This window comes from Manacus vitellinus, unplaced genomic scaffold (genome assembly GCF_001715985.3).
Source record: "Manacus vitellinus isolate BGI_N305 unplaced genomic scaffold, ASM171598v3 scaffold_72_pilon, whole genome shotgun sequence".
Taxonomy (NCBI): Eukaryota; Metazoa; Chordata; class Aves; order Passeriformes; family Pipridae; genus Manacus; species Manacus vitellinus.
In genome coordinates, this window is record NW_021940764.1 from 771,074 (window position 1) to 776,473 (window position 5,400).

A 5,400-nucleotide genomic window follows, 5' to 3' on the forward strand; every position below is an offset into this window, starting at 1 on the left:
TTGGAGCATGTAAACAGTTAATTGTCAGATTATAGTTTTGTAGATTAAATATTTTGAAATCTCACATGCAAACTTGCCCCCCACACCACTGGCACGTGCTGCTGCGAAGGCTTTTAACACTTTGCAGGAACATGTCCCTCTGTAATTGCATTTTCACTTCCCCAGTGCCCAGCGCTTTCTCTGTTGAGGTGAGGGGTGTTTTGTTTTCATGCCAAGCTCCTGCACTGCCTTAGAGGTTCCTGTGACTCATCCCTGCTGTCTGGTGTCCTTCAGGCTTTGTTCCTGAAGCAGTGATGTAGGGATGAGCCTGTCAGTGTAGCCGTGTGTGTTCCTGAAGCAGTGATGTAGGGATGAGCCTGTCAGTGTAGCCGTGTGACTCTCGATTTGCTGTAGTGTTACAGTGCTCTTCAGAGCCCTCTGCTGCCCCCAGTCCATGGACCTTGCAAGCCTGTTTATTTCCTGATGTGATTTTTTTTTTTTTCCCTATTGATGAGGATCTTGGTCCTTCCCTAGAGTTCCATGGCTTGGATGAGGCTATGCTGCTCCGTGCCCTGCAAGCCTTGCAGCAGGAGCACAAGGCTGAAATTATCACACTGGATGATGGCCGAGGCGTCAAGTTCTTCTGACAGGAGGCCCCTTCCCTTCCCCAGCTCCAGTCTTCGGTCTTGCTGACAAGGGTCGCTCCCTGGGCCTGGATTCACACCCTGGCTGCAAGTAGCTGCATCCTCAGGATTTCTTGGGGCAAGGAGAGTCTGCGAACCCTTCCGAAGACATGACTTAGAAATATCCCGAGATCCTCTGTCTGTCTGTTCTTCCTCTTGATGTGCTTGAGAGGCTAAAGCTGCTCCAAGCAGTTCTGAGAGGGACCTCCCAGTAGTGAAACACTGGGGCTGCTGCTGGTCCCTCTTCCTGTGACAGCCTCGGAGCAGTCCCAGCTGGCTGGTTGAGCTTGTCCTCAAAGGGCCCCCCATCCCTCTGCCAGCCACGTACCTGGGCCCCCCGGTCCCACTGCAGTGCCCAGGGGTGAGGCAGGAGCAGGGGACTGGCTGTGGCTGCTGTGCTGTGGAGGCCCTCAATGGCAGAAGGAAATGCACTTACTGCCAAACGGGCTGGGGGATGCCAAGGAACTAATTTCAGGTGATTAAAATGAAATGTATTTATAGAGCAGCCTGGGTGTTTTCATCTGTCTTTATTTTTCCATCAGAAACAAAGTGTACCAGATTCCTGCCCTTCAGTCCTGTTTCCTCTCTGCCCTGAGGGAATGCAGCGGTGCTGGTGAGGGCTGGGCCTCCCCCAGGTGGGAGGCAGCAGCACAAGTGCTTTTCTCCACTTGGCAGGGCCATGGCCTGTGGGAGCCCTCACTGCCCATCTCAGGACAGAGACATTTACTTTAATTTTGCACATGCAGCCTGCTGGAAGCCCCTGGGTTTGTGCAGAGGTGACGGGGTAAGCTCTGTACCACTGTGGCTGGTAAGGGGATGACTCAGCTTTAGACTCTTGGTGCTGACAACAAAGTCCCCAGCTTGTTGGAAGCCGTGGCCCAGGTACAGTTGCTGACCCCGTGAGTCCTGGGGAAGCCAGATGGCTGTGCTGGGGCAGGATCATGCTCGCCTTTCCGTGGTGGAGGCTGGGGGCAGGGCTGGAGTGACCTTTGGTCAGACCAGTGTGGTTGTTCTGGGGGTCCGGCACCTGCCCTGGCCAGTGCTGACCAGCATGTCCAGCCTGCCCTGCCCTTGGGGACAACCCAGCACTGGTGTCACTGCTGCTGACAGCCAATGTCAGTGTCAGGGAATCCTCGGTGTAGGTGAGATGCTGGAGTCCAGGGGCTGCAAAATTTAAAACTTTCCATTTTGTAGCAGGAGCCCATTGACCTCAACGTGGTGGGATGTGCTGCCCTGGTCTGGGCACGTCTCTCTGGAGCTGCAGCTGAAGCTTAGGCTTCCCATCCGTGCCCAGGGACAGCAATGCTGTGGAGGAATTCCTGAGTGCCAGCACTTCTCTGCTGGAGAAAGGCACTGGCAGCGCTCGTGGTGAATCACTGACACACTGGGCAGGTGTGGTCTCCAATCCCTATGAGCTCTGCCATGGTGCTGCCGTGCACTGGCAGCACTGAGCAAGGCCAGCAGAAGCAAAGGCTGTGCCACAGTGTGTGCCAGGAGCCCCACAGCACGTCTGTCCCCACAACTGGCTCAGGCTCTGCTCAGCCCGGGACTCACTGCCTCCCTTTGTGTCTGCAACCACCGAAGTCTCTGTGTAGGATCTGTCTGCTACCAGTGTCTGCCCTGGACTGCCTCTGCTTCCCTCTCCATGCCACTCACATTGCCCCTACCCTCCCTGTTTGCTCTGCCTGCCTCTGTGGCCGCAGTGCTGTGCCTAAAGGCGTCTGCACTGGATCCCAAACAGCAAGCCTCCAGCAGTCAGGCTCAGGGTGTCTGTCCTTGCTGTCTGTGTGCGTGATGTGGACCTCCCAGCACTGTGTTCCGAGCTGGGAGTGCTGTCTGTAACCTGGCTGTCCTTGAGGGAGTCTGTGTTCTTAATTAAATTCGCTCCCTTCTTAGGAAATGGCTGATGTGATATTAGATAAGACTAAAACTAGCTTTCTCGTTCCAAGGCGCTCCTGGCAGCAATTCCTTTCTCTTTTTCAGCTTCCTATTTAGTTTGCTTACTCAGTGAGAGGAGGAGCAGGAAGAGTATGTCCCCTTTGCGGAATGGACACGGTGTAAAATTCCTTTTCCACACCCTCTGGTCTTGTTATTAGAGGCCACATCAAGCCGTGCCTGTGCAGACCCTGTGGGACCAGCTGCCCGTGCTGGGCACCATGGTGGTGCTGCTGCAGTGAGGTGTCACTGCCAGGGCTGTGGGATGGGTCCTTGGGATGGCAGATGTGCTGCTGGCTGGTGCTGCCGCCCTGGAGGGAGCAGGTGTCCCTCTGTGGAGGTGCTGCCCAGCCCAGCCTTGTGGAGGTGGCATTTCTGGGGGGGCTGATGCAGCCCCCTCCTCTGGCCCATGGCCCCTCAGAGGCCCTTGCTGTGTCTGGCCAGGGTGATTAGGACTCACTGGCTGGGGCGAGGCACTGCTCAGGGGCTCTGGTGCCGAGATAAGGCACTATCAGGCCAGGCACACTCAGATCCCACTGGTTTGGGAGGTAAGGTGCCAAGAGGGGGTTTATTTAATGTGGCTGCTTAGGAGCAAGAGTTGTTTCAGTTTGATAAATTTATATGCTGGGATAAACTTGCAGGCGGATCCCATCTGTACCTCTGGGCTGAGGAAATCCTCTGCAGTGATCTGCCCAGGGTTACTACCAGAGCTGAGGTTTGGGTGCCATCTCCTTCTCCCTGAACTCACATGGGTTAGAGCAAGAAGGGGCAAGGCAGCTCCTGTGGGCAGGGGGTGGTGAAACCAACTGTGAAAAAAGCTCTGGGTGTCCCTGGAGCCCTGGACCCTCCCTGGGACGGGCACCTTGTGCCACGCAGCCCCAGCTGTGCATCCCCATCTCTGGAGGGGGACACACACCTTTGTCTGGACCCATCCTGGCCTTTCTGTGATCCTGCCCTGAGCTCCGGAATCAGAACAGACAATTCCTGGCAGGGCTTGCTGGAGCCCAGAGCTGAGCAGGGCTTTGATTCATGATCTGATTTTAAGGAGAGTGATTACACAGTCCCCTGTTCTCTTCCTGGCAGCCAAATGCAGGTGAGAAATGGGTTATGTTCCCTGATTGCGGCGGTTCCTCAAAGCAAGGGCTGGCACTGGCATCCACAACCCAGAAATGTCACCCTGATAACGCTGGGGAGCTGCAATGGGCACCTGATTGTGGAGCAGGAGCCCTCTGTTTTCAGGCCAAGTTGTCTCCAGCTTGGTGTCCCTGGCCAGGTCAGGAGGGGAACTGTGCCCCTGCCTGAGCTGCCTGCCCCCTGCCAAACTCTGGTGTGAGGTGGCATTTAGCCGGGGATGACTAGGGAATTTCTCAGACCACTCATCAGGGATGTGTGGGAGGGCAGCAGTCAGAGTAAACGTCACCCCTAATTTCCTCTCCTGTCTGCAGGGGCCTCACTGGACTGGAATACTCCCCTGCGCCTCTGGGATCTTCCAAGGCATCTCATTTCATGATGAAAAGCCTTGATAAGGGGACATGTCCCTGCCAGCAACCAAGCCGAGATCTTTGCCTGTCTCCGTGTGTCTCACTGGAGAGAGATGGGGCTCCCTGCCAGTCTGGGCCATGTTCCTGTGCCTGGACAGTGCAGGGTCCCTGTCAGGGAACCCTGGGTGGGGGCAGCCTCAGAGCTAGCCCACAGGGCCACGGGCAGCGTGCCCCCCTTTCTGGCAGTGCTGAGAAGGGCTGGGTTCACCCGAACAAAGTGCGTTGTTTGATAGAGCTGCGTCAAACCGTGTTGCACCTGACAACACGAGAGTCACCCATGGCAGGGCCACCCGAGCACTGCACCCACAGCCTGTTGGTCCCGGCCTTTGGGCTCCCGTGGCCATGGTAGCCCAGTGCCCCGGCAGCAGGTAATGCCCTGCAGGGGCCGGTGCTGGACACAGTGTTCTGCCAGCAGTGGTTGTTCCCCCAGGACCGTGCCCCTCACACACTCCAAGGAGTGCAGGGCTGGCTGGGGATGTCACTGCTCCCTACTCAACAGCCCGTGCTGCACGAGCAGCAGCAGGGAGGCGTTGGTCAAACCCCTTGTTGGGGAGGGGGTTCCCGGCTCCTCCAGTGCTGGAGAGCCGAGCTGGAAGAGCTGGTCATGTGGGGGGAGCAGAGGGGAGATCGGCAGTGTGACACAGCTTGGCCATGGTTTCTGTAGGAAGCACATTTCATTAAATGCTTCTCCCTCCTCCTGCCGCCAGGGATTTGTGGGGAGCAGCGGTGTCGGACACGGCCACAGCCGAACTTCGGGTCAGCAGCCCCAGTTGCCCGGCGTCACACTGTGGGTGCCAGGTGCGTTTAGGAGGAAATGGCAGTGCTCCAGTATGGATCCACTCCTTAATGTTTCCCGTATCGTTGAGTAGAAACAATCTGACCTCAGGGAAAAGAAATTAGCGGTGGCCTCAATTGCTTTGTGTTTTATGTAAACAACCTCACCGGCAGAACAACCTCCTCCTTCAGCCTGGAGAGACAACACGCTCTTGTCCGGCTGTTGGCTCCCGCGGGGCTGACACACACCTTCGACTCTTCCTATTTGCGTGACCCTAATTTCAGGATTTCAGACTATAGTGAACCCGAGCAGGGCTGTCTGGGGCGGCGTGGGGGGACCCGTGACCGGGCAGCGGGACGCGGCTGCTCCCGGACACACTGCTCCGTGACCGGAGTCAGAAATTCCGAGGAAACGTCTAAACCAAGCGCGTTCTTAAGTCCCGGCTCCGGCTGCGTCGGTCACAGCGGCCTCGGAGCCCCGCAGGGGC